The sequence below is a fragment of the Oryctolagus cuniculus genome, chromosome 8 (genome assembly GCF_964237555.1).
Source record: "Oryctolagus cuniculus chromosome 8, mOryCun1.1, whole genome shotgun sequence".
Lineage (NCBI taxonomy): Eukaryota > Metazoa > Chordata > Mammalia > Lagomorpha > Leporidae > Oryctolagus > Oryctolagus cuniculus.
The window spans coordinates 75,801,469-75,828,925 of record NC_091439.1 but is presented as its reverse complement, the minus strand read 5'-3'; the positions used below and the strand labels follow the sequence as shown (position 1 = coordinate 75,828,925).

The 27,457-nt window shown below is 39.2% G+C and overlaps 1 protein-coding gene and 1 pseudogene across 8 annotated transcripts in view; both read right to left on the bottom strand.

Annotated features, from left to right (window-relative positions):
- Nucleotides 1–27,457, bottom strand: part of SNCA (synuclein alpha) — a 126,485-nt gene that overhangs the window by 52,385 nt on the left and 46,643 nt on the right. The window lies entirely within an intron of this gene.
- LOC100358185 (L-lactate dehydrogenase B chain pseudogene) lies at nucleotides 16,392–17,659 on the bottom strand (annotated as a pseudogene).

Sequence of the window (27,457 nt, the reverse complement as noted above, 5' to 3'; positions counted from 1 at the left end):
ATCCAACTAGAAGAAGCATCAGAGCTTCCTCTCCTTTCCAGCCAGAGCTGGATGCACAGTTTCCTATGGCCTCCATTCATTTGGGGTCAACAGCTTGCCTTTTTGCTTCCTGCCTAAGGGCATCTGCAGTGCCCAAAGAAAGAGGAGACCTCTGCAGGACTGAAAGGAGTTAAGATTCTGGTGGTAGCTCTCAATCAATGGGAGACCAGTGTTGATGGACACGTATTTCCTCCTTTTGACCTTCAGGCAGATGATTTGGGGAGACTGTTGGCACAACTCCTGAGTGGGTACACTCAATAATGTACCTTGGATCTTTCTCCTCACCTGCCAGTCCCCTCCCCTTTTCCTGGATTGGTAGCCACATGAACTATTGCTGCTGTACACAGTATTTCAGACTCTGCTTTCAGGGAGTTGTACCCAAGCTAAGGCAAAGACCACTCCTATTTAAACTCATCCTGCTTCTGTGCTCCCAAGATCCCTGAACCTATTTCTTTTACAGAACTTGTCATAGAAATGTCTTTAACCATGAGATTTCCCTGGCTCATCTTTGAATCTCTGGTGATACTACAGTCCCTGAGGAACTAAACTGGTCAGTAAATATTCAGTGATGAAATAAACACTCTCATAGCTCTCATTTGTGGACTTTCAGTGAAGCTGTGACCTTTAGGAAAAAGACTTACAAAAATACATCTCTAAGCTTTATGGCACCTACCACTGAGTGCCAGCTCAAAATGTTTGTGGAATGAAAGAAAATGAAGGAACTCAAGTCATCAAAACATACACATTCTTATATTCTTACATTATTGCAACCAAAGTCAGGAAAAAAGCAGTAGTGCCCAATGTAACTTCTAATAGGTTGTAAAGGAGAGAGGAAAAAACAAGATCGGTTCCGTTCTCAGACTTCACACCTAGAAGGCTTAAGCTGGGGAAAGGAAAAGACTCTGAAAAGGGACTCAAGCAATATCACTTTCTTCCTCCCTTTCTCAGGTGATCAATTTCCTGCAAAGAAATCCCTAGGCTGCTTTGCAATGGACAAGGCACTAGCACTCTGGTCATTCATACTTTTATTTTTTAAGACACAGAAGCATGAATATCTAGTTCTAGATAAGTTTTCTTGTCTTTAAATATTCCAGGAAAATTTGACAATTTAGCACAGATCACACAGAATCCCATGTCCTGTTGACCTTCTAATTGTAGGAGCCCACTTTAACATTTCTTATTCATGGTCTCCTCACTGAATATTCACGGGCCCACCAAGGAGAGGTTTAAGACATGGGTAATAATTCAGTCTCCTTACAACTTCCTTTACAGTCTTGAAAATAAATTTTATATTTGTAGGATTACACATAAAATATAATAAAACCTTTTACTCTAGGATGAAATCCATGCATAGTCTTACAACTATATTAGAAGTAGCCTTAAGCTAATAGAGTTCACTGAAAAATAAATTTAGGTTCTAATGCAATGGTTAGGGATGCACAGAACTATGCTTTATCAAAGCTTGGAAAAATACAAGTATAGGGGCCGGCGCTGTGGTGCAGTGGGGTAACGCCCTGGCCTGAAGCGCTGGCATCCCATATGGGCGCCGGTTTGAGACGTGGCTGCTCACTTCATCCAGATCTCCACTATGGCCTGGGAAAGCAGAGAAGATGGCCTAAGTCCTTGGGCCCCTGCACCCACATGGGAGACCCGGAAGAAGCTCCTGGCTTCGGATCAGTGTAGCTCCAGCCATTGCGTCCAATTGGGGAGTGAACCAGCGGCTGGAAGACCCCTCTCTCTCTCTCTCTCTCTCTCTCTCTCTGCCTCTCCTCTCTCTGTGTAACTCTTTCAAATAAATAAATAAATCTTTTAAAAAAAGAAAAATACTAGTATAAAAATATGAAATGATATAAATTAGAGCATTGTTAGTAATACCTAGTAGATAAAGTTTAAGTGTTTCAAAAATCACTCACTTATTTTGTTTGAGAAGCAGAAGGAGCGAGGGAGAGAGAAAGAGAAAGAGAGAGAGAGAGAGAGAGAGGTCTTCCATCCACTGGTTCACTCCGCAAATGCCCACAACAGCAACAGGTAGTGTTGGGCCAGGCTGAAACCAGGAGCTGGGAACTCAATATGGATATCCCAGGAGGATGGCCGGGACCCAACTACTCGAGCTATTACTGCCAGTGTGCTCTTTAGCAGGAAGCTGGAATTGGGATCTCCAAGTGACATCTTAACCACTATATCAGATGTCTACCCCAAAGTTTTTATAATCATATCATTTTTAAGTGTTTGAACTATTTTAGGAAATATTTAACCAGTTAATTCCAAAAATATTTACAGTAACATTTCTATTTTGGGGAGGAAAATATTTTTACCCAATTGTAAATGTTTCAGTTTAGGAAAACAATTTCTTTACTCAAAATATTTATAAAGATAAGCAGTTTTATTAAAATTTATTAAAATATAAACACCATTCTAGTAATACATAAACACATTATCAGAAACAAGGCAATGAGCTTTTCATACAGGATTCCTAAAATGGGTAGAATTCACTTGTTTTGCTTGTCTAGAATTACAATGGAATTTGGAGGTAATGGGGCTGGACTTCTCTGTCAGATCAGACACAGAGAAAAGTTGTGAAGTAAGGATTTCTACTTGTTCAGTTTTCCATCCACCGCTGAAATGATAAATTTCAAGAGTTTTGCTTTGTTCAAAAGTATAATGTCTGATTAGTTTAAATACTCAAACTGGGGCCAGCATTGTGGTGCAGTGGGTTAAAACCCTGGCCTGAAGTGCTGGCATCCCTTATGGGCACCAGTTGGAGTACTGGCTGCTACGCTTCCTATCCAGCTCCTCTGCTGTGGCCTGGGGAAGCAGTAGAAGATGGCCCAAGTCCTTGGGCCCCTAATCCATGTTGGAGACCTGGAAGAAGCTCCTGGCTCCTGGCTTCAGATTGGCACAGCTCTGGCCATTGCGGCCATCTGGGGAGTGAACCAGCAGATGGAAGACCTCTCTGTCTCTACCTCCCTCTGTAACTCTTTCAAATAAATAGAATAAATCTTAAAAAAAAAAAAATACTCAAACTTTCATTTACTTCTTAAAAACAGGTCCACACTTAGTCATTCTTCCACACCTCCCTCCCGCACCCTCCTCACACCCAAATTGTTACCTATTTTCCTCCCTTTAATTCTCACATTTACAATCTGGGTCAGACCTTCAGTGATCTCTCACTTACGCGTGTGCTTAAATTTCTTAATTGGGATTCCTATCTCTGATCTCTTGATTCTGTATATGTCAGAGTTTTCTTTCTAAACCCACATATGGTTTCTCTACTCCCTTGAAAACTCCTCACCATGTCCACATTGTCCACTGGCCATAGGGTTCAAAGTAGGATACACAAAAGGTCACTCATGACATGGCATAACCAGCTTCCTACTTCACCTCTGGGTATTCTTTGCTTTGTTCTCAGCACAGTGAAAGGCTATATAAGTACATGAAACAGCGATTGCTCAGGCAAGCAAACTATTATAACAATTTGGGTAGTGTAATGACAGAACTGTGCTCAAGTGCCATGGAGCAAAAAGGAAAGATAGATCCAGACTGGAAGGAAGACTTTCTGCAGGAAGATTTTTCACAATGCCAGCACAAGTCTTCCAATGGAGGGAAGAGCTGCCCAAGAGAAGGGGAAAGAAGGCGGCAGAAAGACACCAGATAATAAAAGCCCAGAAAGAAGTAGTTCTGTGTCGCTGTTTTTCTCACAACACTTCTGTGAAGTTTTCTACAATCTTCTCCTTTAGAGTTCAATTCTTAACTTTCCAAGTTCTATCACTTTAGAGTTACTTCCATTACTGTATCTATCACGCCCATGGCCTCCATTCTTCCTTGTACCTCCAGTTCCTGCAGTAAGTCCATTGTGCGTGACTCACATCAATGTTCTATGAATGTGTGGGTTGCATAAGATTCAGTGGTGGTTCCGTGGGTATGGACATTTTATGACTTTCTATCATGTAATCACAGAGAAACTGGGTGACCAAAATATGTCAAGTTGTTAAGAAGTCCAAGTTCATTAACTCTCCTTGTAAACTATGTTGAATCCTCTAAATTATGCATATTTTTAAAACAGAGACAAAAAGACTAAAAGAAAAACACACTCAATAATTTAATAGTTTAGGTCCCAAATTACTGTGAAATTAGTCATAAGAAAAAGCAACAACCTCTCCTACAGCATTTCTTTGAAACTGTTGTAACTGCTGGACCGACTGATTGTCCATGAGTTCTGCTCCCTCTTATATTCCAGAATCAGCCTAACTTGAGGCTGTCAGTGCTTAAGCAACTTGCAATGCCTAAGATAGTACTGTAATGGCAGTCCTACCTCTACTTCCCTATCGATAATAAGTCCTAATTCACGTCTCTTTGGTAGTCAGACCTGGGACATAACAGACACCAAATTATCTTTCTGTAAGGTTCATCACAGCAGTGCTTGAGAACTGACCATGGACACTTTTACCTCTACACTTATGTCACCCTTGGTGTTGATCTGTTTACAGACTAGCAGTAGCAACCTGGTTCACAGAATTGTCTCTTTATCAGTGGTGTTCCTCAACACACTTATAACCCCCTTCGTGGCATGTAAGGCCCTGTCCTGAGATGAGTATTTTCAAGCCTAAATTTCAGAGACCTGCTTCCTCTACCCCAGGTGTCTCAATTTGTCACCTGGGCTCCTACTTTGAATCCTTCTCTGAAATGTCAAAATACTGCACTTGTTTAGGCTGGGTTTATGCCATGTACCTAAGGAAACTGAAACCCACTCCCTGATGGCCATCAAAGAAGCCTGGTTTTCTGCACTACCAGGAACCTCCACAGATGCCTATTGGTTTGTGTGTGTGTGTGTGTGTGTGTGTTGTTTTACTGGACCCCTGAGGAAGATAGAACTCCATTGATGCTCTTCGCAATCTGTTGGCAAAATCTCAATGTAAACCTCTGATATTATCAGGGTTTCAGACCTAAGCCATACAGCTTGGACACTGGTTCCTTTTGCTGCCCTGTTTTGAGATGTGTATCCCTAGACCAAACCCACACATCAAAATAACAAAAGGCAAAGGTGTCCAATATTCTAAAGAGTTTTCAGGTAGCATTTCAACATCATATAATTGTTGGTCAATATCTCAGAACCAATAACAAGTGTTTCACATATTATTTATAATAGGGGCTTTAAGAAAATTACCTAAGCGTATAGAAGCCCATTGATTAGTAATATGCAAATTATTCTTCAAATGCCTTTCTAAATCCATTTCATAAATTGAGGAAAGTATTTTTATTTCTTTTGCCAGGCAGAGTTAGACAGTGAGAGAGAGACAGAGACAGAGTTACAGACAGTGAGAGAGAGACAGAAAGGTCTTCCTTCCGTTGGTTCACTCCCCCAATGGCCACCACGGCCGGTGCTACACCGATCCAAAACCAGGAGCCAGGTACTTCCTCCAGGTCCCCCATGCGGGCACAGGGACCCAAGCGCTTGGGCCATCCTCCACTGCCCTCCAGGGCCACAGCAGAGAGCTGGACTGGAAGAGGAGCAACCAGGACTAGTACCCGGCACCCCAACCAGGACCAGAACCCAGGGTGCCGGTGCCGCAGGCAGAGGATCAGCCAAGTGAGCCACGGTGCCGGCCAGAAAGTATTATTTTCAAAAAATTATTACACATGGACTATTGCTGGAAGAGTGTATTAACTTACAAAAACCAACCTTTAAATATTTGACTGCCAGTTAGAGTATCTTAAAAAAATTCACTCAAAACTCTTGTGAGTTTAAGATCAATCTATTATGGACTTCGAAGTGTCATTCTTACACCTAACCTCTTTTCTCTTAAAAGTATTCTGCACATTACCATCACACTAATTATTTGAAAGATTCAATTTCATCATGTCAGTTCTCTCATTCAAGATTTTCAAGGACCTCACTAAACTACATCAATATGGTATGGTTTATTCCCAATCATCCCTTTACTAAAATTATGTGTTCTTTTCTAAAATTATTGTCTTTAACACTTCTATAGTATATATTTTATTTCTTAATGTATTACTTTTAATGAATTATTTTACATTATTAAATTATTAACTGTATTATTACGGCTTCACATTGTAATTCATTAATAAATTAACCCCCCTTTATCAATTAGATTATGAAGCCTTGAGGGCCATTGACTAGAAGTACAATAAGTGATTAATGGATGTAATTATACCTCTTTATATAGAGATCCTCTATACTGGCCTCATATATGCTTTTTTTTTTTTTTTTTTTGACAGGCAGAGTGGACAATGAGAGAGAGAGAGAGAGAGAGAGAAAGGTCTTCCTTTTGCCGTTGGTTCACCCTCCAATGGACGCTGCGGCCAGCACACCACGCTGATCTGATGGCAGGAGCCAGGTGCTTTTCCTGGTCTCCCATGGGGTGCAGGGCCCAAGCACTTGGGCCATCCTCCACTGCACTCCCGGACCATAGCAGAGAGCTGGCCTGGAAGAGGGGCAACCGGGATAGAATCCGGTGCCCTGACCGGGACTAGAACCCGGTGTGCTGGCGCCGCAAGGCGGAGGATTAGCCTATTGAGCCGTGGCGCCGGCCTCATATATGCTCTTGCATAAAATACAATTACCTACACATCAGTTGACTGATTAATAAACTGGTTTTACTTTTTAAAAAGTTTTGTATAAACAATTTGTTGTTGGAAAAAATTAAAATTTAGTTCAAATATACGATGTAAAAGATACAACTGAAGTGGCTTCCTAATTTTTCCATTTTTTTAAATTTATTTATATTCATTTTACTTGAAAGTCAGAAATAGGACATATAATCAGACACACAGATATCTTCCATCCACCGATTGATTTCTCAAATGTCTCTAACAATCAGCTTGGTAGGAGCCAAGAACACAATCCAGGTGTCCTATGTGGGTGGCAGAGATCCAAGTACTTAAGCTGTCGCTTCTAAGGGTACACATCAGCAGGAAACTAGAAACAGAAACTGAGCCCAGACTCTAATCCAGGCATTTGGATATGAGATGCAAGTGTCCCAAGCAGTGTCTTAACTGTTGCGCCCAATAGCCACCCCAGCTTCCTACTTTGAACGCTACTCTCAAAGTCAAACCCTTTCTGGACCCATCAACTTCACATGGGATATAACTCTTTCACACATGGGGAGAATAATCCTGTACCTGACTTGTGCATTGCAACACAAATTATGCCCCTAGAGAGGGAACTGTCTCAGTGCCACCCAACAACAGTCATAGGAAAAAGAAAATTATTGTCCAAGGTTGGGCAGAATCCTTACTGTAGCTCACACTTAATCTTCAGTAAGAGGTCTTTTTATACACTCACTTAAGTGGCTCTATAAGACAATAGTGCAGAATTTTACCTAATAGTATCAACTTACTTTTTCTTTAGACTGTAGGTTGACCTTAGGTTTTTTTTGTTGTGGTTTTTTTTTTTTTTTTTTTTTTTTTTTTTTTTTTTTTGACAGGCAGAGTGGACAGTGAGAGAGAGAGAGACAGAGAGAAAGGTCTTCCTTTTCCATTGGTTCACCCTCCAATGGCCGCTGCGGCCAGCGTGCTGCGGCCGGTGCACGGCACTGATCCGAAGGCAGGAGCCAGGTGCTTCTCCTGGTCTCCCATGGGGTGCAGGGCCCAAGCACTTGGGCCATCCTCTACTGCCTTCCCGGGCCACAGCAGAGAGCTGGACTGGAAGAGGGGCAACTGGGACAGAATCCAGCGCCCTAACCAGGACTAGAACCTGCTGTGCAGGCGCCTCAAGGCAGAGGATTAGCCTATTGAGCCGCGGCGCCGGCCAACCTTAGATATTTTTAAAATCCTTTATACTTTATTTCTGAACAAAGACATAAAAGGAAAACATGTTCTAACACTTATCTCAGAAACATAGTTCTCAAAGTAGATATATCCAAATACTGAGTTCTGCTCTTTTGCTTTTAACTATGTATTTCATATACATAGCCAGAAATCACTTAGAACTGCATAAAAACAAGTGGAATAAATGTTATCTGGTTCTCTTGTCTATTCCTGAGGCCAGGATTTCATTAAGGATTCTTCATTAACAACCATGAGGAAGGTGTTACTTTTACAGTTTTGTTGTCTTTAAAAATGGTGAAATCAGCTCAGTAATGTGATAATGAGTATGATCTAAAAAACAATAAAAAAAACTTTATATTTGAGAACAGATGGTTAATAACTAACACAGAGAACACATCCAAGGTTAATGACCTACATGCTGAAATTGTTTTAATTTTTAAAATCTATTACCAATTGAAAAGCAGCCTTGCTTTATCTGAATCAACACAGGAATATTTTTTTAAATCTCTTTATATCACTGGAAAAGTTCTCCAGCTGTTGGTTCTCTCTAGAGCAATAGAGGGCTCTGCGTGGGGGGTTTTCCTTTGTGAATACAAGCCTCTTTACAGAATACCTTGTTTCTGCACTCGTACACAAATATATTTTATTATACCAGTGCCTTAAATGCAAATTTTTTTCTAGAATTACTTTGAAATTCTTTAAAATTACAAGCAATTCCACCAGCAATTGCAATGGACTTCTTCCATTAAATTATTATTTATCTTCTAACCAAAGGGTATTTGCAGGTCCTATCACTTCGATGTTTGAAGAGTCAGGTGAAACAAAAAAGTATACTAATTACAGTTATCCAAAGAATATTTAGATTTTTAATATGAATGGCAGTTCTATGTTCTGGTTATTTGATGCATTCTAACAGTGGTCAGGAAACAAAAAGAGATTGGATCTGCATTGTGTTTTCAAATTGTACGTTCTTTTTTTTTTTTAACAGATGTTACTTGAAAAAACACACATTTCTTTTTTATTTTTTTTTTAATTTTTTTTTTGGACAGGCAGAGTGAACAGTGAGAGAGAGAGACAGAGAGAAAGGTCTTCCTTTTGCCATTGGTTCACCTTCCAATGGCCGCCACGGCCGGCGCACCACACTGATCTGAAGCCAGGAGCCAGGTGCTTCTCCTGGTCTCCCATGTGGGTGCAGGGCCCAAGCACTTGGGCCATCCTCCACTGCACTCCCTGGCCACAGAGGAGAGCTGGCCTGGAAGAGGAGCAACTGGGACAGAATCCGGTGCCCCGACTGGGACTAGAACCTGGTGTGCTGGCGCCACAAGGTGGAGGATTAGCCTATTGAGCCACGGCGCCGGCCACATTTTTTCTTAATCATTACAAATATAGTTGGATGGATCACACGCACTCCTACCTGAAGTAGGTAATCTTATATCATCACCTATTATTGTTCCTCCAGTAAATCAAGACAAACAAATTGTGCTTCCATACTCAAGTTTAGCATTAATATAGACATATCTTTTGAATGATAAAAAAAGATATATTTTTCTCAAGTCTAAACTTAAGTCTTGTTAAGTCTATACTATTGGAAAAAATGTCTCATCATTTTTGATTCACATGATGATAACAAATAGAATTTAATCAGTTAATTATCTGAATAATGAATAACTGCCCCTACTAAAATTTTTAAATATTTCCACTGAGGAAACAAAATACAATATTTGCTATTAAATCTTAAAGGCCCAAAAGTTAGCTGGAGACTAAGACAACAATATTATTAAATGTGGTTCTGTAAAGAAACCCATTTATAGGAATGCCATCCAAGGATAGGCATTTCAATCACATTTGCTTCTTAAAAATACTGGCCTGGCCTTTAGGCAGGGAAGAAACAATATAAGTTGTTTATAGTATTGATATGAAACCTACTTGGGTACTTCAAAAAGCTCATGGAAAATGCATATTGCCTTTTAATTTTACTTTTCCATTAACTTTTTATTAAGTCATCTCCTATATCCTTTCCCAATATCTATATCTGAGATCATTTAAACTATCAATAAATAACACTATACAATATTTTAATAGAACATATAATTTAGAGTTTATCATCAGTCATTTTTTAGTCAATTTTAAGTAAAGAAATAAAGTGACTAAGAGAATATTTATGCTACAGTAATAACATTAAACAATCAGAAACCCAAAGTACAACAATGAGGTCAAGGTCAAGGCTCGAAAGATAGAAGCAAATATATTAAGAAAGAAAAGATATCATCCAATGGCAGATTGTCAGAAACTCAATTTGAGACCAAATCAATAGTAGTTAATTATCAGCTAAAGCACTAGATGAGGAAGAAGATGGATGATGGGCAGATGGATGGATGCGTGCACATGGGGACCCTTCTGTCACTGTGCATAGGCTGATTATGTTTTTAGAAAATGCCTTGAAAAATGCTTCCTTCTCCTGTGAGTAAAAGGAATCAAATATGGGCACTAGGAGAACAAGGAGTCACAAAGCTCAGACTGTTATAATAAGGGAGGCAAAGAAAGTTTGAAATTTCTCTATTGAAGAAAATTTTGCATTCGATAGTATATAATATCTCCATTAGTGAACAGAAAAACCGTGCCTTGCAGTGGAAGAAAACATTTATTTTGGAAGCCATTACAATCAAATGTCTTGTAAACAAAGCAGAGAGAGTGACCATGTTTTAAGAGAGGGAGGAGATGTACAGTTTGGCACATGTTCCCTCAGACTTAGCCCTAAGGTTAAAACTGAAAATTTGCCATGGGACTCCGAATCGTTTTAAGTTGGCAGGTACCAATGCCACCTTACTAGTTAAAGTGATCAGTGTAAGTTCATAACAAATCATAAAGATAGGATTAAGTGTCAAAGGGATCACATAAATAAGACCAGTGTCTGCTAATAATAATTGATAGAATTAAAAAGGAGAGAACGATCCAACATGGGAAGCAGGATACACAGCAGACTCACAGAATGGCACATGTCCTAAACAGCACTCTGGCCTCAGAATCAGCCCTTAAGGCATTCAGATCTGGCTAAAAAGCCCATGAGAGTTTCTCAGGCATGGAAAGCCAAGACACTGTGGCAAAAATGACCCAACTGAAAGATCTCTGTGAATGAGATCTCGGTGAAAAGAAGGGGCCATCAAAGGAGGAGGTACCTTTCTCTAAAGGGAGGAGAGAACTTCCACTTTGACTATGGCCTGGTCTGAATAAGGTCGGAGTCTGAGATCTCAAGAGGCTTCCATGGACTTGGCAGCTCATGACAAGAGCCTCGGGTGATTACTGAGGTCATAAATAAGAGTGTCAATTGTCAAATCAATAACAGGAGTCACCGTGCACTTGCTCCCCATGTAGGACCTCTGTCCTTAATGTGTTGTACTATGAGAATTAATGGTAAAAATAGTCTTCAAACAGTACTTTATGCTTTGTGTGTGTAGGTGCAAAGTGTTGAAACCTTTACTCAATATAGAGTTGATCTTCTGTATATAAAGATAATTAAAAATGAATCTTAATTAAGAATAGAATGGAAGGGGGAGTAGGAGATGGGATGGTTTATGGGTGGGAGGGTGGTTATGGGGAGAATAAGAGCTATAATCCAAAAGTTGTACTTTTGAAATTTATATTTATTAAATAAAAGCTTTCCATTAAAAAAAGAAAAAGCTAACAAATAAAATCAAATCCACTCCTTTTGCTAAAAAAAAGAAACCAATCAATCATCTTCTTCTTTTCTTTTACTTGTATATTTTATTTGAAATATCTGAGAGGAGAGTTGGCCATTTTAATCTACCTGCATAAATTCAATATTAAAGTAACAATTTTAGGAATGTGGGGTGGGTCCATCAACCATTATTTATTATAGCAATGTATATCCTTCTAAAATATTGTGTGAATAGAATGTAAAATTCCAACAACAAAAAAGGGACTGATTCCACAAATCATACAATACAGGTTTGGGAAATTAGGTACTGAAATGATTGTTTTTAAAGGAACAAGCTATTCTTCAAGATCAAAACACTGAATTCTCTGGTTTTGTTCTTCTAATCCCACCATGCACCTGGCATACAATCACTGCTGTCAATAAACTGCATCCAGAAGGTGGGATAAAATGCCAAGTTGTACTTTTGGCAGAATTTCAGAGATTTTTAGATTTTTTCCTCTCTCTTCTTTAAAACTGTATCATAGGAACTAAATTTATTTTGAAATGTCTATGAACAATAAGCTAGATCTTTCTTGAAATTGGCCTCTCTTGCTAAAGAATTGCTTTTGGAAATACTTCATTTAAATCTTTGTCAATTTTCTTCCTTTATTCCACTCATAAGTCAGTCCTCTATAAAGAGCTTCAATATTTCACCATGGGGGCTGGTGCTGTGGCATAGGAGGTTAAGCCGCCACCTGCAGTGCCAGCATCCCATATGGAAGCCAGTTCGAGTCCCAGTTGCTCCACTTCCAATCCAGCTCTCTGTTATGGCCTGGGAAAGCAACAGAAAATGGCCCAAGTCCTTGGGCTTCTGCACCCACATGGGAGACCTGGAAGAAGCTCCTGGCTCCTGGCTTCAGATCAGCTCCAGCCATTGTGGTCCATTGGGTAGTAATCCAGATGATGGAACACTCTCTCTCTCTCTTTCTCTCTCTCTCTTTCTGCCTCTCCTTCTCTCTCTGTGTAACTCTGACTTCAAATAAATAAATAAATATTTTTAAAAAAATTTCATCATGTCAAATATTATTGTAAAAACATATATTATATGTGTAATTGAAAGACATTAGGTCAATTTATTAGGAGAACTTTACTTTCTGATCTTAAGAAATAGTCGAAGAAAATAAATATAACCTGAAACTGAAGATCATTAAATGAGTTGATCACTTTATGTATCAAAACTTAATAGTAATAAAACATAGTGTTTACCGCTTATAAAGTAATATTTCACATTTCCATTTACTCTCATAACAACACTGCTATAACATATAAGCATGTACACTCATTATATACAATAACCCTTTATTATACATAAGATTAATGGAGTAAGTGAAATGAAAAGGTCATAGAGCCCTTAAATTATGTGCTATTTATTACGTTTCTTAAATTATTTCTATAGGATTAATTGGCTCCAGTGCCATTGAAAATTGTATACAGTTATTTGATTTTATCAAATTCTACCAACTGCTTAGTGAATGCATATGCATTTGTCAGGAAACTACTGTAAGAATAAGAAGATAAATTCATTAAAGTAATAAACATTTACTAAATATAATGCATTTATTGTATGTCAGGAATTAACAGCAGATATGCTTCTCTAATAGTTATTTCTCTGATCTTTTCTAAGGAAGTTCATCAAAAAGTTATTATGATTTATACTAGATACCTTTATTTTTCTGTGAATATTTTTAATATCTGTTATGTTCATCTACTTGAAAGACAGAGAAACAGACACAGAAAGAGACATATTCCATCCTCTGGTTCACTCCCCAAAAGTCCCAAACAGTCAGCGCTTTGTGAGGCTAAAGCCTGGCCCACATATTAGTTATTATCTGCTGTTTCCCAGAATGCATTAGCAGGATCCTAGATTGAAAGTGGAGTAGCTGAGAATAGAACCTGCACTTCAATATGGAATACAGGCATCCCAAGCAGTGATCTAACCTGTTGTACCACAGGGCTCATCCACTCCGAAAATATTTCACATCGTTCACAAATAAACTGTAACCAGAAAGGTCACATGATTTTATCATAAGCACTGTGGTAGCTAGGACTCAACTCCATGCTAGCTCTCCCAAGACATAAAACTCTATCAGGACACTTTTTAAACAATACTTTCACTGTAGGACTCATGGTTTGCCCTGTGGTTTTTTGCATACGGGAATGGGTGTGTGTTTAATTGTGATTAAAATCATTATTCACTTAAATAAAAAGGGAGAATGGGTAGGTAAATAGATTACGCTTTGGCCAAACAGCAGGTTGTTACACAGCCACATGTACCACCTCTTAGATAATATACTTCAGGTTAAGTATATTTTCAAGGCTTTTATCTTCCTCAGAAGTTAGCTCTCCATCAGAAGTCACAAAGTTGTGTGATGCTCTGGTAGAAACTAGAAACCACGAATGCAGAGCATCTCTATCAGATGACCACTAAATGAGTGAGTTAACTGGAACTTAAAATAAAATTTATTAATTTTAGAGAAAAGCCAAAGCCAATACTTCAACTAATTTTCTCCATAAAAAATTTTATTTACTAAGATAATACTTCTAGTTTCTTCGAAGAAACCAAAGAGGAATGGCAGAGAAAAGTGAACGCAGAGATATTAAATGAAAACTGCAGGCGAATATTCAGAGCAGTTTCAAATGCTCTTCTGGCGTTCGATGCTACTAAGAGTGAATTATTTCCAAGAAGCCAAGGTCAAGCTGGTCCACAAGCTGCACATTAATTACTTGAAAAACTTCCCAGTAGGGCAAGGTCTAAATATATTTCAGTGAGAATAGCATATAGATTTGTTACAATGGTGATGAGCTAGCCAAAAGAATGTCAACTTCCTAAATACAACCACTAATAAAAATGTAATGAGCATTTGCAAAACAGTGGCTAAGGAAGTCTGCAGCACAGATGGGCTTCTCCACATTTTGGCCATGACTGCACATTTGGCCAGATCAATCTTCACGATCAATTCCATGTAAAGCCAACAACATGGTTAGTTGGTTGTGGAAAATGTAGCATTTGCATTGCTAACATGCTCCTTTCTTATGGTTTTAAAATTACAGTCCTTAGCCGGCGCCGTGGCTCAATAGGCTAATCCTCCGCCTTGCGGCGCCGGCACACCGGGTTCTAGTCCCAGTTGGGGCGCCGGATTCTGTCCCGGTTGCCCCTCTTCCAGGCCAGCTCTCTGCTATGGCCAGGGAGTGCAGTGGAGGATGGCCCAGGTGCTTGGGCCCTGCACCCCATGGGAGACCAGGAAAAGCACCTGGATCCTGGCTCCTGCCATCGGATCAGCGCGGTGCGCCGGCTGCAGCGGCGGCCATTGGAGGGTGAACCAACGGCAAAAGGAAGACCTTTCTCTCTCTGTCTCTCTCTCACTGTCCACTCTGCCTGTCAAAAAAATTAAAAAAAAAATTACAGTCCTTACACCTGAATGTTAGAAAGTATAAACATGTTTAAATATAGAAAAAACTAAAAAATTGACAACTCTAACTGCAAAGATAAATTCCTCAATCCAAACACCTTCTTTATCTCCTTGACATAGTAACATCCAAATATAATGTACAGCCATCCCACAGAAATGTATTGATAAATCACACTCAGTCTACAACTTTACCTCAGTGGCACCTGCTCTTCGTTGGCATGATTCTACCACATCCTTTGTGAGCAGACAGACAAGAGTAAAACTATGTCTTTATAAGCTTTCTAAATATCCCCATCACCTAGTTTGGTTCTGATCAAAGAAAATACATTAAGGACATGTTGACTGAAGGGAAGAGACTCTCCTTCTGTTTGGCATCCACACAAAAGGCTTAATCACAACTGAAGCAAAGTTTGTTCCAATCCATAGAAACTGTTCTGCCTTTTTTATCATGGAATATGGCTATGTTCTACATTTTCCAGTTGCTCTTGAATTGATCTTGACCAGTATACAATGGAGAAAGAAAGAAAATACCATACACTACTTCAAGCTAGGGATGGGTGGGCCCCTCCTAGCATTTGTTGTGTCTATGTGATGGAAGGACATCAGGTCCCTCAATCACTCCATGGAAGAAATTCACCCTTCTGCCCAAAACACCTACCATGGACTTAAGAGAAAGAGAAATATACTTATGTTTGAGCATTTATAAAGAACTTTATCCTATGGCACTGAATGTACTGATATTCAATATTCACTGAACTAATTCCTTTTTAGCTTTTATTTTTAAAAAATAACTGAAATACATTAAAATTGACACAAAAATGATGATAACAGTAAGGCAGGTCTCCAAATCCTCTTCAACTAAAATATATAATTATTAGCATTGGATTTCACGTGTCTCCCTGTCCACCATATGTATGCACACATTGTCTGCATGTATATAAATGCACACATAATCATGCATGTGTGTGTTTGTGAGTGTGTATATTTCTGCTATGATAGTACATGAACCTTAAATTCTCCAGCATGTATATTCCCCAAACAAGGACGCATCTACACTAATTCTAAAAAACTCCCACAACCAACAACACAACACTGATGCAATACTACCATCTAAGTGGACTATGCTGAAATTACTGTATGCTCAATTATTTGCTCAGTGTGGCAAATCTCTTATCCACACTGGCTTCCTCATTCACTGACCATCCGCACATCCCACTTTCCCTCCTGCTTCATTGGCTGCCAGGCACCTTGCTCTTGACCTCTGCTTGGCCCCCCATCCCTCAGCACCAAGCTTGTTCAGATACCAGGCTCCTTATTCTTTACCAAGAAGGGAAGAAAATGGGGTATGGAAGGGAATGTGAGAGAGGTGAAGGGAGATGCATGAAGAAATCCATTTTTAATTTACTGCTATATCAAAGGAAATGCCTATAAGTAACTTTTTTTTTTCGCACTACAATAGCTAATTTTATTTGTTCAAGAGCTCATTTTTGCAAGCCTAAGCCAGGCTGCGCTTGGAGTCTGAGTCCGAAATTCACCTAGTAAGGAGGAGGAAAAGCAAACAGTGCCCTACACCAGGGCATGAGCACTGTGGGCTCAGGACTAATCACATTAGAGCTTTGGTTTCTACAGCCTAGCACTCTCGAGTCACAGGTCTTTGAGGTCTTTCTGGATGTCCCACAAGGTGTCTGCACTTTTCTTGAGCTGGGCAACCTCATCGTCCTTGAGCTTCTGGTTGATGACGCTGGTTAATCCCCGGGCATTGAGGATGCACGGAAGGCTCAGGAAGACTTCGTTCTCAATGCCATACATGCCCTTCACCATTGTGGACACTGGGTGAATCCTGGAGAGATTTTTCAGCATGGATTCAATGAGATCAGCCACACTTAATCCAATGGCCCAGTTAGTGTACCCTTTTAGCTTGATGACTTCATAGGCACTGTCCACCACCATCTTGTGCACCTCCTTCCAGTTTTCACTATCGCTGTCTGTTCCCATCTCTGGATTCAGTTCCTGGAGAGAAACACCTGCCACATTCACTCCACTCCAGACAGCCGCACTTGAGTCTCCATGTTCTCCCAAAATCCATCCATGGCAGCTGCTGGGATGAATGCCAAGCTTTTCAGCCATGAGATAGTGAAATCTAGCAGAATCCAGATTGCACCCACTTCCAATCACACAGTGCTTGGGCAGTCCACTAGTTTCCAGGTCACGTATATAAGAATGTCCACTGGGTTGGAAACCACGATGATGATGCAGTTGGGACTGTACTTGACAATCTGGGGAATAATGAACTTGAAGACATTCACATTTCTCTGCACCAGGTTGAGACGGCTCTCCCCCTCCTGCTGTCGGACTCCCACGGTCACCACCACGATCTTAGAATTGGCCGTCACGGAGTAGTCTTTATCCGCCACAATTTTGGGTGTCTGGAGAAACAAGCTTCCGTGCTGCAGATCCATCATCTCTCCTTTGAGCTTATCTTCCAGGACATCCACAAGAGCAAGCTCATCAGCCAGAGACTTTCCCAGAACGCTAATAGCGCAGGCCATCACGACTTGTCCAACACCCACTACAGTGATCTTATTGTTGGGGACTGCTGCCTCATTGTCTGTGACTGGCGCAATGAGTTTCTCCTTAAGGGTTGCCATTGTGCACGGGCGGGGGGGCGCAGGAGCTGCGAGGCGCTACAAGTAACTTTTTAAAAGTCAGTTGTGAAACCATACCCAGAGGCTACCCCATGTGACATTTCACTAAAATTCTGAGTTTAGGAAAGTAGTTGAAAGGGTTGAAAATTACAGTTTGCTGCCTAAACTTATAATTCTCTTTGCTCAACAGTATCTTCTTACTACTTCCCTAAATAGCAGGGTCAGGCACCCAAAGCGGAATTCTTTATCCAGAATGAAATCTAAATCTCTTGTTCCCTTGGTTGTTAAGTATCTTCTCAGGCTAATGACAGTTTAATAGCCACATTCAATTGTCCAAGTAGCATAATACAGATTGTCCACAAGGCCTTATTTATGTATGCTTATCATGTATCTTCTTACATCTCACAAACCAAATGCTGCTTTTTTACAAAATGTACATGTAAGTCAGTGTGAGCTTTTTTTGTCAAAACAAAGATTTTCTCTGAAATACAACTGCAGGAGAACAGAGGTTCCTAAGAAGTTTATAGTACACATCCAGAAACATTTTGTCTCAAAGACATTTCTATGTGGGAGTTAAAATATTTCTGCTAAAAATACATTCCCTTCCTTGAAAAGTCATAATTGCTTGCCAACAATTCTCAAAAAAGAATAGACAGGGCTGATTGGCATTTATGTTATTTAATTTTATAACAATTTAGATTTTAAATAATTTCTAATCTATTCATTATGTTTTATAATACTATAAAAAGCTCTTGATTTAGTATTATATACAAAGTTTTATCAAGTTCGCTGGTTAATTAACAGAATAATAAAGACTTTTTAAAATATCCACACTATTACTACCTAAATGAGCTAAAAAGAATAAATATAAGTGAGAATCTACAAGAAAACAAGTCATGATTTAACAATATAATGGGTCAGAACTTCTGGTGCAGTGAGGTAAGCTACCACTTCAAATGTCTGCATCCCATAATGGTGTGCCTGTTTACAGAGGCCCAGTTACTCCATTCTTCCAATCCCATTTCCTGCTAATGCACTTGGGATACAGCAAATGATGGCCCAAGTATTTAGGTTCTTATCACCTACACAGAAGACCCAGATGGAGCTCCTGGCTCTTGGCTTCATCATGGACCAATCCAGGCTATCGCAGGCATCCATAGCCTTGGCAACTCATAACAAGAGCCTAGGGTGATTACTGGTGCCATAAACAAGAATGTCAATTTGTCAAGTCAACAACAGGAGTCACTGTGCACTTACTCCTCATGTAGGATCTTTGTCCTAAGTGTGCTGTACATTGTGATTTAATGCTATAACGAGTACTCAAACAGTATTTTTCACTTTGTGTTTCTATGTGGGTGCAAACTGTTGAAATCTTTACTTAATATATGCTAAACTGATCTTCTGTATATAAAGAGAATGAATCTTGATGTGAATGGAAGGGGGGAGGGAGAGGGAAAGGGGAGGGTTGCGGGTGGGAGGGAAGTTATGGGGGGGAAAAGCCATTGTAATCCATAAGCTGTACTTTGGAAATTTATATTCATGAAATAAAAGTTAAAAAAAAGAAAAGCAGATGGAAGATCTCTGTCTCTCTCTCTTTCTGACTTTCTCACTCTCTCCCTCTCTTTCTCATTCTGCCTTTCAAAACAAGCAAATAAACCTTTTGACAAATAAAATAAAAGCACAACAGGAGGAGAACATCACTACTCAGACACTGCCTCTTCAGTTGTCAATGAGTTTCCTCCCCACCTGTGTCTGCCTTTTGCTTGAACAAAGAACTTATTTCCACCACAGAAATTACAATAAGGATATTTTTTTAGTTCCCAAGACAAAATCCAAACCAATCATTTTTATTCATTATATCATGAAGCTACAACACTGCATTATTTTTGTGTCTCTTACCAAAAATACCTGATGTCCATCCTCAAGACCTGGGTTTCTCTGCTAGTTTTAGCAGCATTAGTTATATCGGTTCTCAGCAGTAAGTTTTCTTAGCTCCTTTAAACAATTATTTATTTTCACTTTATTTGAAAGGCAGAATGATAGAGCCAGACAGAGATCTCTCATTCACTGTCCACTCCCCAAATTCCTGCAGAATCTGGAGCTGGGCCAGGCCGAAGCCAGGAACCAGGAACTCAATTTCGATCTCCTATGTAGCTGGCAGGGATCCAAGTACTTGGTTCTCACCTGCTGCCTCCCAGGGTCCACATGAAGAGAGAGCTGGAATCAAATGTAGGGCTGGGACTCAAACGCAGGTCAACAGATACAGGATGCAGATGTTCTAAGCAGTGTGTTAACCTCAGCACCAAATACTCATATCCTCCTGAGTTCTTAACAGTAAGATATAAAAATCCCAAGGCTCCTGGTGTAAGAGAGGGGTTCCCAGGTCAAAGCAGAGAAGCTATAGAAAAAGACTGAGTCTTCATGTACAATGTTTGGTAGTAGCTGTGTCCAGTTCTTATCAGGTATCCCGAGCTTGCAGCAGAAACTGCTTGGGAAAATAACTATGATTTTGGTGACAAAAATATTGGTGGAAGGAGAATGGAAAGAGATACACGACACAACTAAGGATGATGGAACAATGGTGGAAGGACAGTTCCAATAGCCCATTTGAGTGACAGAATCTTAAGCTTGGGAAAATATCTCTTCTGAGTATATATGCATACACACACATGTGTACACACACATACACAGGCTTAGTATACCAACTGGAACACTGCAAGCTAGTTCAAAATAATTATTACTATTTAATAATTTCAACTATTTAGATTCAGTGTTTTATAGCATTGCTCTGATATTAATGAGAACAAATTGTACATGAGTGGTTCTTCAAACAGTTCATTGAATAATGTAATATGAAACAGTTCATGGAAAATGTATAATATGAAAAATCCATGGATAGATTTTAAAAAAGGTTTGCACCTACATCAACACTTTTAATTCCATTTTTGTGCACACTGTTTGAGCCTTGCATTTATGAAATGCTTGAGTATATAGCTGCTATAAAAGATTGATGTGCTAGGTAATATTTGTGTTTTCTCTCTCCTATCTCAGGAGGCATAACTGACATCATTGAGACAGCTCAGCATGTCATATGGAAAAATCTCTTATAAAGTAAAGGTCAGAGATTAAGTAGGATAGTCATTGAATTAATTTTGGTTTTTCTTAAGAGGCATTTTCCTCAGGTCAAAACTAAAGTCACTGACATACTGCTCTCAAATATTGTTCACCAAGTATAAAGACAGCAACTTGTGGGTTTCCTTTGGTGGCTTTTTTCTTGTCTCAAAAGAATAAATTAATAAATTCTGCTCTGCTGTGATTTACTATATGACAGAAATGAAGAATGTGCTTCTCTGTCCACAGAGCAAACCCAATATGGACCCCCTGCCTTGCCTTCCTCCCCAGTCATCAGCACACAGCCTGGTGAGGCGTTCTAATCCAACCGCTTTAAAAGGTTTTGATATAATGTTGCCTCAAAATCTTACTAATCACAATGTTCCATCCTTTTGTAAATACATATACACTGAATTTCTTGTTTATATTTTATATAGAATTGATTCCTACAGGTAAAAAATGTCCTCCCATTAGTCATTTTGATTCAGCTACCTTTACACCTGAACATTGACCCCTGCAAACTGCTTTCACTGGAAACAATGCAATGAGCTTTCCAACTTCCAAAAGAGCAAGTCTTTCCAACTTGTACCCAGAGGGCCTTAACAATTTCTCACCTCTGAATGGCTTGCACTGAGGACGCTTAATCTATATTTATTTCTAGAATGCCTGTTTTTTACATCTGGTTTTTAAAATGAGAAATTTGAAGATCACACATATTTAGCATATTCATGACAGAACAGCAAATCACTGTGGAGGCCATGGAGAACTATATTTTTACAGTTGCAAAGAAACTTAGAGACCCTGTATCACATGTCCTCACATTTACAAAGAGGGAAACAGGGTATACAAGGCTAGGCGACTTGCTTAAGCCACAAGTAGTGGGAGAACTGTTATTAGGTCATCCATTCCATTTTCTCCCTGATATAAACCAAGTGATGCAGCAACTGCTAATTCTTTCACAGTAAGCTGGCATCTTGTCTGAGAATCATACAGTGGACAGTCTTCCTAAGTAACACAAGTTCTTAGAATGTTTCTAATTTCATTCTTTTATTCTTTTTGAATAAAAATGATTTACTTATTTTACAACCTTCCTCAGTATTTAAATTCCTAATGTTCTGACTTTTAGATTTTGAAAGGTATTATTCTATATCTGTAATTAACTGGTTTGAATAATAATATAAGCAAGAGGTTAATAATAGTGAACCAGAGTATTAATGACTAATAAAATTAATAATAGAAAGAATCTGACAGGATCCCTGGAGAAACTGATATATTTAAGGTAATATAAAAACTATTCAGTATAATTTTACATCATGTAATTTCACATGTAGTCTCCTATAAATAATCGGATAGTTCCTAAATAGGAGATGAAAGGTCAAATTCTATTTTCCTATTACATTATAACACAGCATTTGGAAAAAGAATGCACACAGTGTTCTTAGTATCCTTCTACTGTGTTTCTGTAAGCTTTGTCTGAAATATTAACTTCAGCTTTATTCGAAGAGAATAAAATAAGATTTTTAAAGGATTGGGATATGAATGGTGATTTTTTGATAGAAAATTATGTTATTTACATTCTAAGTGCTTTATTCCATTTAATCCTCATTAGCACAGTATGTAAGTAACTTTGCACAGACAGGTAGTGTAGGTTTTCTGATTGTAGGTCGTATCTTCTTAATCCTTACACTGTATTGTTCCTCATGAGAAGCAGAGTCATTTGTGTTGCACCATGATTCCACAGTGTCTGTATTCAACATGTAGGTAAAATCAACAAAAGCTTGGCCACAAGGTGTACCAAATGTAAACAACCATGCTAGGGGTTTGCAATATTAAAGTTAAATTAGTCCTTAATGCAATCAAATTGTGCACTTGGTACCTGTAGTACACAACCCAAAATGCTCCTGCAACCCACACTGCTATGAAGAGATAATCACAGAGAACAAGGTAAAGTGTAAATAGTACATACTCATGTCAAGGAGAATTTTCACCAGGAAAGAAAATTAAGAACAATATGAAGGCAGATAACCATCCTCAGATTTCTGCAAGTGAATATAAATTGCCTGAGTTAAGAATTTAAATAACAAGTTCTCCAGTCTAGCCCAACAAGTTAGCCAAAAGATAGACACCTGTTACAAGCTTACTCACTCCCATAACCATTGCAAAACTGTATACATAGACATAAGAATAATGTACTATTAGGGAGTGGGCCCACATTGGTGTGCCTAGGTTCAGAACTCTGCTTTGGGTTCTGATTCTAGCTTCCTGATAATTCTGACCCTGGGAGATGGTTGTAATAATTCAAGTAACTGAGTCCCTGACACCCATGTGGGAGACCTTGGACTGTGTTCTTGGCTCCTGGCTTCAGCCCTGGCCTAACCCGGCCATTACAGGCATTTGGGGAGCGAACCAGTGAATGCACTCTGTGTGTGTGTGTGTCTGTGTGTGTATGTGTTTCTCTTTATCTCTCTGCCTCTCATAAATAATAAAAAGTATCATAAAACAATATTAAATATGTATCTCAATTACATTGCTTGTACACATTAAACACTCATGTGCACTATTTCTATTTAAAAAGCAACATCCTATGTAATTATTAAGTCACATATATAATTTTTAATTTTCTAGTTGCCATATTTTAAAAATAAAAAGAAACAGATGGACTATATATTATTCTTAATGCAATATATGGAAAATGTTATAGTTTCCACATACAAGCCACACATATAACACTATTAAAAAATTTATTCTGTTTTTCATAGCAATTCTTTAAAATCTAATGTTCTACCTATATCTAAAATCTAATTTTCTACCTATATCTCAATTCAAGCTAGCTACATTTTAAGTGTGTAATATTAACACGTCTAGTGGCTACCATCCTAGACAGTGTGAGCTGGAGATGAATAAGAAACTTACATTAAGAATCTATCAACAGTATAAGAAATTATACTAAGTCCTAGGGAAACTAAGAGGGAAAAATGTCACCTTTGAGAAATCCAGAAAGAGCAATATGGACAATAGTTTTCACAAGAATTTATAGCAGATTATGGTAATACTGTGCAAAAAGATGTGATATTTGAATGGCTGGTGTTGTGATGCAGTGCCAGCATCACATAGAAGTGCTGGTTTGAGTTTAAGCTGATCCACTTCCAATCCAGCTACAAGATAATGACCATTGGAAAGCAATGGAAGTTGGTTCAAGTTCTTGGAACTCTGCTACCCACATAGGAGACCTGGATGGGGGTTCCTGACTCCCAGTTTCAGCCTAGCCTAGCCCTGACCATCACAACCAATTTGAGAGTGAACCAACAGATGTAAGATCTCTTTCACTTCGTCTCTCCCTCTCTCTCTCTTACTCTGCCTTCAAATAAATAAAACAAACCTTTTTTGAGATCCCAATGGAAAGAAGTGGCCATCAAAGAAGGATGTACTGGGGCTGGTGCCGTGGTGCAGTAGGTTAATCCTCCGTCTGTGGAGACAGCATCCCATGTGGGTGCCGGTTCTAGTCCTGGCTGCTCCTCTTCCAATCCAGCTCTCTGCTGTGGCATGGGAAAGCAGTGGAAGATGGCCCAAGTGCTTGGGCCCCTGCACCCACGTGGGAGACTGGGAGGAAGCTCCTGTCTCTTCTTCTGTCTGTAACTCTACCTCTCAAATAAATAAAATCTTTAAAAAAAAAAAAAAAAGAAGGATGTACTTTTCTCTAAAGGGAGGAGAGAACTTCCACTTTGCTCTGGCCTTTTCTAAATACTGAGTTTGTGGATTCAAAAGCTCCCATACCCTAGGCAGCTCAAGTCAAGAACCTCAGGTGGTCACTGACATCATACATAAGAGCGCTACTTATTAAATTAACAACAGGAGTCACTGTGCACTAACTCCCCATGCAGGACCTCTGTACTCAATGAGTTGTATTATGAGAGTTAATTTTGATACTTGTTCTCAAATAGTTTTTGTGTGTGTGTATGTGTGTGTGCAAATTGTTGAAATCTTTACTTAGTATAGAGTTGGTCTTCCATGTACAAAGTTAATTGAAAATGAATCTTAATAGAGAATGGGACTGGGAAGGGGAGAGGGAGGAGGAGAAGGAGTGGGAGTGTGGGTGAGAGGGTGGGTATAGTAGGAAGAATCACTATATTCCTAAAGTTGTACATAAGAAATTTGCATAATAAATTAGCTAATTAATTTTAAAAAAGGATATGATATTTGAGATTTAAGAACTTTAGTTGTAAAATATGACAAACATATTTACAAAGGTAGTAAAAGCCTAATATATTATGGTGACAATGGATGAACCATCATTAAATAGTTCATATGACAGACAGTGAATTTTCTAGATGTGTAATGATTAGCTAAACTCTTAAATGTGTGAATGAAAAAATGACAAAAGATATAACATTAGAATAACAACAAAGAAAAGGTTTAAACTTTAAAATATCAGTCTAATAACAAACTCTTACTTCTATATAATTAAGAGTTTGTTTGACGGCCGGCGCCGTGGCTCAATAGGCTAATCCTCCACCTTGCGGCGCCGGCACACCGGGTTCTAGTCCCGGTCGGGGCGCCGGATTCTGTCCCAGTTGCCCCTCTTCCAGGCCAGCTCTCTGCTATGGCCAGGGAGTGCAGTGGAGGATGGCCCAGGTGCTTGGGCCCTGCACCCCACGGGAGACCAGGAGAAGCACCTGGCTCCTGCCATCGGATCAGCGCGGTGCGCCGGCTGCAGCGGCGGCCATTGGAGGGTGAACCAACGGCAAAGGAAGACCTTTCTCTCTCTGTCTCTCTCTCTCACTGTCCACTCTGCCTGTCAAAAATAAAAAAATAAAAATAAAAAAAAAATATATATATATATAAGAGTTTGTTTGAATGGGAAATGAAATGCGATATGATAAATATGGAAATTAACTGTTAATTGGAACAGCCAAGCCACAGCTAGACCAGCTCAATACAGCGCAACCTAAATAAAGAAGAGACAGAAGAAAGAATGAAGGGAGATGGGAAAAGATAAAGATTTTAGAATCATCTTGTGACTGAATGTGAAAGAGGAGATTACAAATGCACTAGTGGTGTATATTATGGATGAGAGAAAATACTGACAACTGACGCAGAGGGACACTTTAGGGGAAAGAGAAGTTCAACGCTGAGGTTTTTTTTTTTTTTTTTTTTGATCTGTTGGAATCAAAGTGGTGGTATGATATCAAAGAAAAATGTTCAGTGGATAAGGAGAAATATGAGAGTGTGTATTAGACAAGAGATTTGCCTAGAAATGTAGACAAAGGGATAAATGGTTATAAGAGTACATGACATAGCTAAGGGGAAAAGACTTGGATAATGAATCAAGAATCCATACAGCAGAATAAAGGTTTAAGTTGTAAAAATTGAGAGCTAGTGTTTCTGAGAACCCTCTGGGGAATAAATTAGAGCTCAATAAAAGAATCAAATGTCAATTAGGTAGGAAAGGCATGTACCTCATGTACAATCATATATAGCTACAGTAATGTTGAGTTTACTATTGTATGTGGCTATATAATACGCAAATTATAGCCTTTAATGCTACATGAGTGTAAGCAACATGGAGATTATGTAGTCATGAAATCTTCCCATACAACACATGATTCTATTACATTCTCAGCCATGTTTTATATAATATGACTGGAATGTGAGTATTATATGTGCCCTTTATTAATAAACCCTTGTATAAACTCCATAAGGATTTCTCTTAAGAGAAATATACCTTGCTAAACATTATGTACTTCAGGATGAATTTTAATAAATTCCCTGAAACACTACCGATGTACTTCTGAGACTTCTGTGTTTTAGTTGCTGTCTTTTCCCCCATGTCTGCCATCTTCGTTGGTTTCTTCCATGGGCTATGCTGGCTTCTTCCTTTATTCCCTTTTGAAACTCTCTCTACCCTACTCCTACCTTGTGCACTGGGAAGATGGCCCACACGCATTACATCAGAGTTTCTCAACCTTGGCACTGGTGACACCCTGGTCAGTTGACTTCATCACAGGAGGATATCCGGGGGGAGTCCAGGATGTTTGCAAGAATCCCTAGGCTCTATCTACTGAACGCCATTAGAGCTTCCTTTTCTGCCCCTACCAAAGTCAGGAGACCGAAAAATGTCTCCTGGTAGCAAAATTTCCCTCAGTGGACAAGTACTACACATCAGTGTACTCCTTTTCCTTTGGGCTGCCATGTGAGTTTGGCCAAAGGGGCCACCAAGAGGAAGGTATGGAGAAGGTATGGGTGTGTGAATTGTTTTCCAGATTTTCACTATTCACTCCCTGCCAGGCCAGTCAGGAAACTGTGATCCTAGCAGCCAGCCAGTATCTTCAACCCTTCACACAGTCCTTGTTTCTTCCTCTCTCTCCCCCGACTCTTTCACCCTCTCTCCCTCCCTCTTCTTCTCTTTCTCCAACTCTATGCCAGCCTCCCCTGTTCATTTCACTCATTTACACCTAGTGGTTATGATGGTGCCCATGGTTACATAGTCTCTGAAGTACTGCACTATTCCTTGTATTTTTCCTAACCCTGTCCAAGCCTTCATAACTACTGCCTTCATCCAGTCTCCTGAAATTACCTAATTTGTGCTCACCATCTGTTTCCTGAAGGAATTATAATTGATACAGAGTAAATACATACCAAAACATTTACAGAAAAGCGAAATAGCAAGTAGCTATTGAATTTTTTTAAATATTAACCCCAGTCCTTGGAATGCTAAGTGCACACAGCCTTACTGATATACTAATTGG